General features: G+C 44.5%; 1 pseudogene; it reads right to left on the reverse strand.

Moving 5' to 3' along the window:
• Positions 1–771: 771 nt before the first annotated feature.
• LOC140409423 (dnaJ homolog subfamily B member 6-like) overlaps positions 772–13,663 on the reverse strand; it is a 28,836-nt pseudogene continuing 15,944 nt past the window's right edge.

Raw genomic sequence — 13,663 nt, forward strand, 5'->3', positions numbered from 1 at the left:
TCTCCTCTGAGATTTTGCACCAAAGCATGGATGCACAGGCGCATGATGTCAGTGTACGTGCCGGGTGCGTGACCTGCTCTCTGCCACCGCTTATTTTTTTTTTTTAAATGTCATGCCCTTTTTAATGGTTATGTCATCAACATTTCTTTTCATGTAATTTGTGAACAAATAAAGTTTTCATTCTGCCAGCATCAACATGTTATGCTGTTGAGTTATCAGGTTAAAGCAGCATGAAACCAACAGTCCCCAAAATATCACTGAATATCACCTCAGGCATACATGCAAAAACTAAACCACAAAAGATGTAATTTCAAGCAAAAAATGCAAACTCTGTCATTAAATATTCTGAATTATATTTACTAGCAAGTACAAAAAAGAGTTAGAAAAAGTTTAACACATTAAATCTTCCTGCAAGTTGGAAGCTAATTTGCATTCATTTAACTAGAAAAATTTGGATTAGAGTGGAATAATCTGTAGATTCAAAAGATAAATGCTCGGTGAAAATGGTTACACAAGAAAGTGCATCAATAAATTAATAATACAAAAAGAGAACTCAAAAAAATCAATACTAGATTATCCTATTCCGTGGACCTGTCAAAGTAAACACCGAGTCAGGCATGAACATCGGATTATGGGTGCCATAACAACCAGCAAAATTATTTTGAACTGAAAAATGTAACTTATAATGCAAAATTCCTTCCACGGTACACTCAAAAATCTTTTCACCCATGAGTGCTCATCCATTTTCACTTGTTAAATATGAGGGAATAGTTACTTGTTATCTAATCATAATAGCTGCCCTTACCAGTTATTGTTAAAGGTTTTAATTGACCATCTTCCTCTGCTTCCACTCATTCTTAGCCATTTTCGACAATCCTGTTGTAGTGAAATCATGGTTGTGTTGTAATTCACTGACTGACCACTAAGAGTCTCACTAGTATATAAGTGAATGTTAGAGTTAGGTGACCTCAGACTGACTGGAGAGCTGGAAGAGAGAGGGTTCTTGTGCATGTTAATAATATTATTCATTTGTTGTTTTGTATATAGTTTATCCGCAGTTAATGCTACTAAATTGTTTATAGCTTTAGCTACAAGTGTTCTTCAATATACATCAGGCCATCTGACAAGAGCATTAAACCTCTTAGTGTTGATTTTCCCGCCATTAACAAACTTGGTAGATGCCGATACTGATCGGAAGTTACCCCTTCCACCGCCTCCATATGAAGAAGTGGAGAATGATGTTGTTCCAAGATTACCAAATGAACTGAATGAAGTAAAACTAAGATCAAAGTCAGAAAATCCACCAAAAGGAGAAAACTCTCCATCACTCCTGCTTCTTTTAACCCCTCGCCTACCTCGTTGATATCCAAAGAAGTCGCCAAAGGGATCATCCATGAAGGAATCTTCAAAGGAATCCCCACCTCCAAAGAATTCCCTAAAACGTCTTCAGGATTGTGAAATATGAAGCCATAGTTGAAGCTTTCGCCATAATGACTACCTCCACCAGTTTTAGTCAATCCTTCTTTCCCATAATTGTTCCCCTACCCCTCCCCTCTGCCAGCAGGGAGTCATCCAGGCATGAATCACTACAGGTCCTTAAAAGCAGGGACCAGGCACCATGGAGTCCGAGGGAGGGGTGGGTGGGGGGGGGGGGGGGGGTGAGTACCCCTCTCCACTTACCTCCAGGGAGCACAAGGGCACAGCAGCCACTGGCCAGATGCCATGGGGCGGGGGCGCGGTGCTTTAAAGGAGCTGGGGGTTGGTGGGATGGGGCTGGGCTGGAGCGGCCCAGGTCAGGGGTCTCCCCCTGGATGAGCGTCGCTTTGTGTCTGTGAAGTCTTGAAACCTGCTTTCTTTCATCTTTAACATCCCACTGCAGATCAATCCACAGTTGTGGCCTGTCTGTCCTTAAATCCTCTCACGGGACAGAGCCATTCTGCAGCTTTTTTCTTAGAGAAGTATTTCACTTGCTTTGAAGTTTTAATAGGCTCCGTGGTTTCAATATTACAGTCTGACTTCTTTTATCCCACTGTACCTCGCTGTCTACATCAAATTTGACATTGACTTTTACAAGCCTCTTGATTGACAGCTGAAGATTATCTCAAAGGAGAGATTAGTTTTGTTTCTTTTCATAGCACTTCAAGTCCATTAACTCTTAAGTGCTTCCTAGAGGGAGCAGGTGCTCTGACTGAGTTCCTCTCGTTTCATTGTGGCCTTTTTCTACTTTGAAGTGCTTCCGAGAAAGAGCAGATGTTCTGTCTCAGTTCCGTTTTTTTCACTGTGGCCTTTTTCTACTTTGAAATGCTTCCGAGAAAGAGCAGATGTCCTGTCTGAGTGGTTCTTTTTCATAGTGGGTTTGTTAAAAGTCTGAAGTACTTTCTAGGAAGAGCAGGTGTTCTATCTGACTGCAACTTTTTCAGACTGGATCTTTTTCAACCTCTGATGCCTGAACAACATGTCTGCCCTGGAGATATTTTTCCAACCTAGAAGCAGCTAACACCACTCAGACATTAATGTACATTAATGAGGAACAACTACTGTTGAAGTCTCTGGATAGATGTGATGACCATGCTGGGTGGCTTGTAGGCTTTTCTAGCCCATGGGTGGTCAGGGACATCGCTGGAAGTACATTGGCACTGTCCACTGGCTGTACCGGCCAGTGCCAGGTTGGTACTGGCGATGGGGGGGTCCCTGAAAGAGAGGAGGGAGGCTTCAGGGAGGGCATGAAGGTAGGACACTCAGGCACTGCTGGAAAGGGGAGGCCTTTGCCGACCCCATAGCAGAGTGTCACTTACTTGTGTGTATGTATGTGTGTATGTGTGTGTTGGGGGGGGGCGTGATGACAGCGATTGGCAGCGGGGCTCATTGCCGGCAGGAAGTGGGAAGGGGGGTTTGCCAGTCTGGGATGGGTTGAGGACATCATTGCTGGTGAGAAGGCATGGTAGCACAGTGGTTAGCACTGTTGCTTCACAGCACCAGGGTCCCAGGTTCGATTCCTGGCTTGGGTCACTGTCTGTGTGGAGTCTGCCCGTTCTCCCCGTGTCTGCGTGGGTTTCCTCCAAGTGCTCCAATTTCTTCACATAAGGCCCGAAAGAAGTGCTTGTTGGGTGATTTGGACATTCTGAATTCTCCCTCAGTGTACCCGAACAGGCGCCAGAGTGTGGCGACGAGGGGATTTTCACAGTAACTTCATTGCAGTGTTAATGTAAGCCTACTTGTGATAATAAAGATTATTATTATTAGAAGTGGGGATGCTGCAGCATTATTCTGAGATCGGGGTGTCCTTTAAAAACGGATTTCTAAAGATACGGCCTTGCCATCATCTTCAGGTCTTGCACATCGCATTTTCAGCGCAAATCACCCCTGGCTCCAAAGTGTGGGTGGATTGCGATTGGTATCGCACCGAACCACCCGATGGGAATCATACCTTGTTTCTCACCATGGTCATACTGAGAAATGTTTCGAGAGAATTGCGCCCAAAATATTTGGGTTTGTTTCCTTTGCAAACGTTGAAGGAAAGGACAAAGTTAATCATGGCTAATTGACCAAAAGCTAGAGGAATTAAAAGAAAAAGAATTAGGAATAAGAAGGGAAATGAGGCAAAAATGCGCGAACCAACTGGTTGTTGAAAAAGTTACCAATTAATTGCATTGAAGCAGAAAGCATAAATTGATTCAAAAGCAATTAGAGGGAAGATTTTCTGCTTCGGTAGTCCCAGCACACACCAGGAGTTCTTATCTTATTAGGAAATGCCAAATCAGGCCTATGGTTTTCTAATCATTAATTTTAACAGAGCAAAAATCATTGGGGGGGGGGGGGGGGGGTAGTGAACAGTTTCCAAATATATTCTTAATGTACACCAGAGTGTACATTAAATCTCCCCTTCTCTGCAAGGAAATATAAAACTAAGGACTATATTATGAAGTCAGGTTGATTGAGCTGATATACGAAAATGAGTTGTGTTCATTGCACATAGAAGCCTTAGCCTGTTCCTAATTCTGATGAGTAATTCTCCAAACCCCATCCATACAATCAGGAAGGAGTGCAAAATGTTAGCTCGGTGAGAAGGACAAATCAAGGGCAGGTCAGCCTCAGTTCACTGTCATTATTTTACTTCAGGAGCAATATCGGCACAGGTTCATGAACAGCACACCGTTTTGTGGCTGGAACATTCCAGCCCTTCCACAGCGGGCTCCCACATAGCAGATGTGGCTAACCACTCAATAGTTCATTGAATTTCGTGGGACCAGTAGATTCTACCAGTAGCAGGGGCAGAACAACTCCAACCAATGTTTTGTTCATTCTTTCACAGGACATGGTTGCCGCTGACAAGGCCAGCATTTCTATTGATTCCTATTGTCTCCAGTTTTGCTAGGTCCCCTTGATGTTACATCAGTCAAAAACTGCCTTGATGCCAAGGGTAGCCATTCTCACCTCACCTCTGGAATTCAGCTCTTTTGTCCATGGCTGTACCACTTTTGTAAGGAGTGATGTGTTAGGCAGGTTGGTTCGATGTGGACTGCACTCGATGCAGGGAAGTTAGAAACAGACATCTAACACAGGAGAAGATCCAACACTGTTTTATTCAACTAGATGAACTGATGTACATATTCAGCTGTGGGTTGACACTATACTGATCTGACTAGTGACCTGGTAGTAGCCTGACCAGACTTACTAGCTACCGCATGGTGTTTGTGCTTGTTAGCTCGTGGACTCTGACTGTCTCAGTAGCTGGGTCCCACGAGAGCAGGAAACCTAGTTCCCTCTGGCTTTATAGTGATAGTGTCCTGTCTGGTGATTGGCTGTGCTGTGTTGTATGCTTACTGGCCATCCTATGTGTCAATCACTGCCTGTCTGTATCTCATTATATACATGAGTGGATATTATGACAAGGAGGTCATGTGCTGATTAGCCCTGGTGGAATCCAAACTGAGGACTGAGGACTGAGGAGAGTGGGCAGGTTAGTTATAGCCTAGGGGGGCGGTTCAACTCATTGGGAACAAAGCCCCATCGCGAGTGCATTGAGCCATGTGTTTCCGTTGCTCGCAGCACCAAGAAACACATGGCTATACAACACGAGTGGGGGAGCTCCACTCGCCCGAACATGCAACGCAAGGTCCCCCTAAGCCTCGGTGCTTCCCAGGGTCTTGCCGTTGATCATGTCATTTTTGAGTAAGTGCTGCTTGGTAGCTCTGTTGATGACCCCTTACATCACTTTGCTGATGATCGAGAGTAGATTGGTGGGATGGTATTTGGCCGGGTTGGATTTGTCCTGCTTTTAGTGCACAGGATAAACCTGGGCAATTTCCCACATTATGGGGTAGATGTCAGTGTTGTAGCTGTACAACTTGGATAAGGCGCAGCACGTTCTGGAGCACAATTCTCCAGTTCTATTGCTGGAATGTTGTTAGGACCCATAGCCTTTGCAATATCCAGCACCTCAGCTATTCCTTGATACCATGTGAAGAGAACCAAATTAGTTATAGACTGACATCTGTGATGCTGGAGACCTTAGGAGGAGGCTGGAATGGATCATTCGCTTGTCACTACTGGTTGACGGCTGTTACAAATGCTCCAGCCTTATCATTTACACTGATGTTCTGGGTTCCCCCATCATCGAGGATGAGAATATTTGTGGAGTTTCTTCCTCCAGGTGAAATGCAATGAAGGACATCAAAGAAGTCAAAGACTGGAAATAAATGTAAATGATTTGCATGCACTTACTGTAATTATCATTTCTGCCCCAACCCCACCTGTCCCCCCACCAATATTCCAAAGTTCAAGTAGGTCAAGGTTATGCCAATGTAGATAGTGGAACCATGGCACCAACTAATGTGAGTATCATTTGATAAAAGATGCTTGCCACTGTTCTTTTTTAAGTAGTTCTATTTCTCATTTGTCAGCTATTATATCGTTTCAAGAAGGCAGCTCATCACTACCTTGTCAAGGGCAACTAGGGATGGATAATAAATGCTGGCCTTGCTAGCGACGCCTACATCCCATAAATGAATAAAAAGAAGAATGGATTTTCCTGACACCAAGTCTGTGGAATTTCATACTGCAGCTACCAAGTCTGAGTGGTCTTTGTACATTATTTTCTGTGGGAACTTGGACAAATTTAACCAGGGAATTTCCATGCAAGATGTTACTTATAAAACTGGTCAAAATATCTTCATATTATTGTAAGATCCCCAAACAGGAAATGAATACTAACAGATGAAACGTAAACATGTAAATTTTTCTGTCCACCATTTCAATACAGGCATTTACCCATTTATTTTCAATGGCTTATTATCACCAAGAATAAAGGAAAATCATTTAAATGTATTTAGACACTAATTTCATCTGAAGAAATTTATAAGCTTTGAAATTTCCTACCAATTAACAATCATGTTGGTAAGTGCACCTGACAACAATTCTCTTTTAATAACCTATTTTTAAATACAAAAATTGTACATTTTTACTTTATTTTAAACAATTACCAAAAATTAAAGTTACCCCATGGTGTTCATAAAACAGCCCTGTCTACATTATTTAAATGCAGACTTAAACCAATTTAAAATTGGACAAAACTTAATTTAAAAACACAAGTTTAGTGTTATTGGGCAAGATTCTCCATTTGGAGGATTATGGGCTTGATGTAACTAATTGGGAACAAAGTCCAATCCCAATAGCGTTTAGCTGTGTGTTTCCCGGTGCTCACACTTAGCCCTGCTAAGGCTCCACATAGTCCCGTTATGTACACTGAGTACGGACCTCCGCAATGTAGCAAGAGATTGGAATGCCATTTTTAAATCGTGACCCCTGGGCCCCCCCAGCCCGAACACACTATGGGAGGGTCCCCTCCCCAACATCCACCCAGGGCTCTCCCGGCCCAACAGTGCGCACGCATAAAATGCCAGTTTGGCACCTTGGCAGTGCCAACCTGGAATCCTGGCAGTGCTCATACCAGCTTGCAAGGCCACCTGGGCACGTTTGGCAGTGCCAGGTTGTCACCAAGCTGGCACTGCCAGGGTGCCCAGGTGACACCAGAAGTGCCAGGGCACCACACTGCCCAAAGTACATTTAGCTGGGGGCCTCCAATATCCTAGGAGACCCCCGATTGCCACTCCATCTGGTCCCCGTTTGTGGGGACCAGTGCTGAATAATGCTCGCCCAAGGTCTCCCACGTGAAGGGGATAAATCCCAAAGTCTCAGGTACGTCAGGAATCTGCACATTGGATTGCGGACCATGTTCTCCCACTGGAGCCAATGTCAATCTGGAGAATAATTGCATATAATTGTTCTAAAGGTCGATTGATTCTTTAGAAGTATAGTTCTGTGGTTGAAAATACATATCAATAGCAAAGTACACAATTTCTCTCAAATGATTTGCGCGCCCAGCAGAGCAAATTTATGCATTGGCGAGGATTCCGAGGGATTCCTGAGGAAATCCCACTATCATAACGCCATTTTGAGTGAGGTCCCGCAGCTGGCCACCACTCACCCCCGCATTGCAATTCAGCTTCCCAACCGCCCCCTCCCGCCCCTCCCCCCCACCCCACCCTTCCTCCAGCATCATAAGTCAGCCCTCCCACCCCCGGATTTTCTGGGTCTCCCCTCCTTCCCCCAAGTACAGGGGTGACCTGGCCATCCCACCCGACAGAGTCCCCCTAAATAAAGACTCACCCCAGAGACTCCCTAAATAAAGGGACCCTCCCTCCACAGACCCCCTAAATATAGAGGCCCCACAGAGACCCCCTAAATAAAGAGATTCCCAACAGACCCCCAGAAAAGAGAGTCCTGTCAGGAAGTCCCCCAGAAAAGAGACCCTGTCAGGCATTTCCCCAGAAAGGGGACCCTGTCTGGAAGATAGAGAGCAGTCCAGACAGAGGCAGTGAAAAAGGTTACTGGTGAAATGCTCACCTGGCTCAGACAGAGGAAGCACATGTGTCAATTCCTGGAAAGAGAAACCAGTCAGCTGTGTTTAAACCCCCTCAGATGCTGGAGCTGCAAGCTATTCATTCATTTTGCTTACTAGGCTGTGATTGACAGCTTTCACACATACACAGCTGTCAGCCTTTCTTCATTCATCTTCCTTCACGATTAAGTAACTCTAAAGTGCTCTAACGATAATGTTTATTATAAACATCAACCACTTCAAAGAGAGTTATGTACTGTCAATTTCCAGATGACCACTTCAAAATCACTCAAGAGTGAAGGGGTCTCTTTTCTGGGAGGCTGCCTGTCAGGGGTCCTATTTTGGGGGATCTGTGGGGGGTCTTCTTATTTTGGGGGTTCGTTGGGGAGTAGTGGAGTGTTTTGTTGGGGATGAGGTGGGCAGGTCTTGCATTGTGTGGGGAGGGTGATCCTCGGATGGGAACATTGGCATCAACTCCCTTAAGGAGTTCCCCCCTTGGTTCACAGCGAGGTCCACCATGCCAGGGCCACGTTTGTTCAGAGGACCAGAGAATCACGAGGGCCCAGAGAACATGGTGCCCGGCCGTTAAGTGCATGCAAATGCGTCATTAAGAGCAATTTGCCTCTTCCCGCCGGCACAAAATCCCAATGTAATGCCAGCGGGGGGGGCCGAGGCATTGGAAAGGAATCGGTGCCAGGCTTTGATCCCGTTTTCTTCATGAAGCTGGATTCTCCGTCACACCGGGAACTCCGTTACCTGTGGCAGGCGGCAGAAAATCCTGGCCATTATTTTAAAGAGGCATAGAATCATAGGAATATAGGAACAGGATAGGTCATTCTGTGCCATGAGCCTCTGCCACCATTCTGTCATATTATTGCTGTTCTATATCTTAACTCCATTTAGCTAGCTTTGTCCCACATCCCTTGACACCCTTACTGTGGTATTGTGCCTCTTTAGGGGGAGGAGTTCTCGGAGGGTCATGTGACCCATCGGGTTAATCGTGTCTGAGCAGACGAATCCTGAGCATGGGTTTGGAATCGTGGAGTACGGTAGCCTTTATCCCACTCTCTGTAAATAGTTCCTTGCTTTAAGATACCTTCATCTACTTAGCGGTCACCTGTCTTTCAAGATATTACACTTAGCTAACAATAATCTGTCCATCACAGTCTTGAAAATATCAACTGGCTCATCAGCACCCATAGGTTTTGTGGCAAAGTGCTTAAGATTGCCACTAAACATTGTATCATTAACAATTACGTCCTGTCAGAAGCAAATCTTTTCTTCAATGGTAAGCAATTAAAAATGCTAATTTTATTGGTTGCCTTCTGGGCTCTTAGCAGCACTCTTGGCTATGAGTTAAAAGATCGTGGGTTGAAGGACCGAAGCTTGAGCGTATGTAAAAATTTAAATGCTGCCAAATCCCAGAGTGCCATAGGCTGCTCTCCAATTTGAGAGCTGACTGATTGTGATTTAACCTGAGGTTTACCACATCTCAGGTGAGGGCAAGGTTGAGAAGACAGGGCCTTCATAAGTAACCAAAGCCAGCACAGGAATTGAACCTGCGCTGTTGGCGTCGCTCCACATTACGAACCAGCCGCCCAGACAACTGAACTACAGCCCCCCTTATCAATGTGGCACTGAGGAAATGCTAAATTGACAGACGTGTCATCTAATGATGACAAGTTAAACCAAAGACTGCGGGGATGATATTGAGATCACATAAGCTTGATGTGTTGGGTGTTCTGGATCACATACAGGTCACCAACACTTGAAATAGTGCAACACTATTTTATTGAATCATTAACTGTTTAAACATACTCAGACTGTGGGTTAATATGATACTAGCTTTAACTAAAGACCTTTGCCTTGTCCTAACCAGTCGATGCACTCAACACATGGTGAATGTCTGTGTTGCAGGCTGTGAGCTCTGTCCTCCTAGCTAGCTGCTACTCGAATGAGCAGGAACTCTGGTGCCCCCTGACTTTATAGTCAGTGTGCTCTCACTGGTGATTGGCTGCGGTGTTGTGTGTGTTGATTGTTCCCACTGTGTGTCCATCAGTGTGTGTCTGCACCATGATATACTGGTGTATATTATGACAAAGCTGTCTGTGGGATCAGTGACATGGACAGTGTTTCCCATGAGAATCGGGAAATGTAATTCCCGCCAGAGAGACCACGTTTCCCAATTTTCCCCGCCCATCAGCGATGACGTCACGAGGGTCACACCCACAAAGGGCTTAAATGTCATTTTAATATATTTCCATCAATTTAAATATTATTAACAGGCCCCTACCCACCTCATGATCTTCCCTCACTAAATATTTACAGCAGGTTTGGCCCAATATAAGGGCAGTCAAGGGTATCCCTCTGGGTCCGCAGAGGTAAGTATAGCCCCAGGGGGACTGGGGCATGCCAGGGCATAGTTCAGGACTCACAACAAACGTATATCCCTGTAGGGCAGCGTGGTGACACAGTGAGTAGCACTGCAGTCTCACGGCGCTGGGGTCCCAGGTTCGATCCCGGCTCTGGGTCACTGTCCATGTGGAGTTTGCACACTTTCCCCGTGTTTGCGTGGTTTCGCTCCCACAACCCAAAAAGATATGCAGGGTAGGTGGCTTGGCCATGCTAAATTGCCCTTTAATTGGAAAAATGAATTGGGTACTCTAAATTTATTTTTTAAAAATTATATCCCTGTGAGGAAGAGAGATTCTATGAAGGGATAAATCAACCATGGTTAACCAAGGAAGTGAAGGAAAGTATTATATTAAAGAAAAAACGTGGCAAAGACTAATGGTAAGCCACCTGGGAAAGTTTTAAAAAACAACAAAAGATGACCACAAAAATAATAAAGAGGAAGAAGATAAACTATGAAGGTAAACTGGCAAGTAATATAGAAACAGATAGCAAGAGTTTATTTAAATATATAAAAAGGAAGAGAGCAGCCAAAGTGAACATAGGCCCCTTAGAGAATGGGATTGTGGAAATAATAATGGGGAACCAGGAAATGACAGAGGAGTTAAAGAAATACTTTGCATCAGTCTACACAGTGGAAGACACAAATACTTCCAAAATTAAATAATCAAGGTGCAGAAGGGAGGGAGGAAATAAATACAATAACTATCATAAGGGGAAAAGCACTAGGGAACCTAATGGGGCTAAAGGTCGATAAGTCCCCCGGGCCTGATGTGTTGCCTCCCAGAATATTGAAGGAAGTAGTTACAGAGATAGTGGATGCACTGGTAGTAATCTTCCAAGAATTCTTAAATTCTGGGAAAGTCCTAGATGATGGAAAACTGCTAATGGTACACCTTTATTCAAAAAAGGAGGGAGGCAAAAAGCAAGTAACTATATGCCAGTTAAACCAGATGCTTAATTTCTATCATTGGGAAAATGTTAGAGTCCATTTTAAAGGATGTAGTAACAGAGCATTTAGAAATGCACAATATAATCAAGCAGAGTGAGCATGGATTCATGAAGGGAAAATCATTCCACACAAATTTATTAGAATACGTTGGGGTGGTAACGAGCAGGATAGATGAAGGGGAACCAGTAGATGTAATATTACTGCGGATGCTGGAATCTGAACAAAAACAGAAAATGCTAGACAATCTCAGCAAGTCTGACAGCATCTGTGGAGAGCGAACGGAACTAACATTTCAAGTCTGGGTGACTCTTTATCAAAGTAGATGTGCCAGAAATGCTAAGAGGATGATTCATCTCGGTCTCCTCCGGATGTCCCCAGCATCACAGATGTCAGCCTTCAGCCAATACGATTCACTCCATGTGATATCAAGAAACGGCTAAAGGCACTGGATACTGCAAAGGCTATGGACCCTGACAATATTCTGACAATAGTGTAGAAGACATGTGCTCCAGAGCTTGTCACACCCACGCCAAGCTGTTCTAGTACAGCTACAACACTGGCACCTACCCGGAAATGTGGAAAATTGCCGAGATGTGTCCTACACACAAGAAACAGGACAAATCCAACCCAGTCAATTGCTGCCCTATCAGTTTACTCTCCATCATCAGCAAAGTGATGGAAGGAGTCATCAATAGTGCTATTAAGCAGCACTTACTCAGCAATAACGTGCTGTTGGACGCTCAATTTGGGTTCCGCCAGGGTCACTCAGCTCCTGACCTCAGCTTTGTGGGTCAAAGATGGACAAAAAAGCTGAATGCCAGAGGTGAAGTGAGAGTAACTGAACTGGGCATCAAGACAGCATATGAACGAGTGTGGCATCAAGGAGCCCTAGCTAAACTGAAGTCAATGGGAATCAGGGGGAAAACTCTCCACTTATTGGAGTCATACCCGGCACAAAAGAAGATGGTTGTGATGGTTAGGTCAATCATCTCAGCTCCAGGACATCACTGCAGGAGTTTCTCAGGGTTGTGTCCTTTGTCCAACTATCTTCAGCTGCTTCATTAATGATCTCCCTTCCATCATAAGGTCAGAAGTGGGGATGTTCGCAGATGACTGCACAATGTTCCGCACCATTCGCGACTCCACAGATAAAGAAGCAGTCCATGTCCCAATGCAGTAATATCCAGGCTTGAGCTGACAAGTGGCTAGTTACATTCGCACCACACAAGTGCCAGGCAATGACCATCTCCTACAAGAAAGGATCTAACCACTTCCTCTTGACACTCAGTGGCATTACCATCACTGAATCACCCACAATCAACATCCTAGGGGTTACCATTGCTCAGAAACTGAACTGGACTAGCCACATTAATGCTGTGGCTATTCGGACAGATTAAAGGCTAGGAATCCTATGGTGAGTAACTCACCTCCTGACACTCCAAAGCCTGTCCACCATCTACAAGGCATAAGACAGGGGTATAATGGAATATTCTATACTTACTTGGATGAATGCAACTCCAACGAGACTAAGGAAGCCCGATACCAAACAGGACAAAGCAGCCCACTTGATTGTTACCCCTTTCACAAACATTTAAATTCTTCACCACTGATGAACTGTGGCAGCCATGTGTACCATTTGCAATAACTCACCAAGGTTCCTTAGACAGCACCTTCCAAACGCACGACTACTACCATCTAGAAGGACAAGAACAGCAGATACTTGGGAACCCCACCACATGAAGGTTCCCCTCCAAGTCACTCACCACCCTGACTTGTAAATATATCGCCATTCCTTCACTGTCGCTGGTGCAACATCCTGGAACTCCCTTCCTAACAGCACAGTGGGTTTATCTGCAGCTCAAGGAATGCAGCGGTTCAAGAAGACAACTCGCCCTGATCTTCTGAAGGACAACTAGAGATGAAAATATATGCTCACATCCCGTAAATGAATAAAGAAAAAATATATGTATACTTGGATTTCGAAAAAGCGTTCGGTAAGGTACCGCACAAAAGATTACTTAATAAGATAAGAACAATATGCTATTGTGGGTAGCATATTAATATGGATAGAGGATTGGCTAACTGATAGAGGTTACCTTATTGAAACATATAGGATTCTCAGGACGCTTGATATGAAGTTTAATCTTGTGGGGGAGTCCAGGACCAGAGGGCATAATGTCAGAGTGATGGGTCGCCAATTTAAGACAGAGGTGAAGAGGAATTTCTTCTCTCAGAGGGTAGCAAATCTGTGGAATTCTTTACCATAAGAGCTGTCGAGAATGGGCCATTTAGTATGTTCAAAACTGAGATAGACAGATGTTTAATCTGCAAGGGTCATGGGGATAAGACACAAATGTGGAGTTGAAGATTACCAGATCATCAATGGTGTCATCAAATGG

Source organism: Scyliorhinus torazame, chromosome 3 (genome assembly GCF_047496885.1).
Source record: "Scyliorhinus torazame isolate Kashiwa2021f chromosome 3, sScyTor2.1, whole genome shotgun sequence".
In the NCBI taxonomy this organism is placed as follows: Eukaryota; Metazoa; Chordata; class Chondrichthyes; order Carcharhiniformes; family Scyliorhinidae; genus Scyliorhinus; species Scyliorhinus torazame.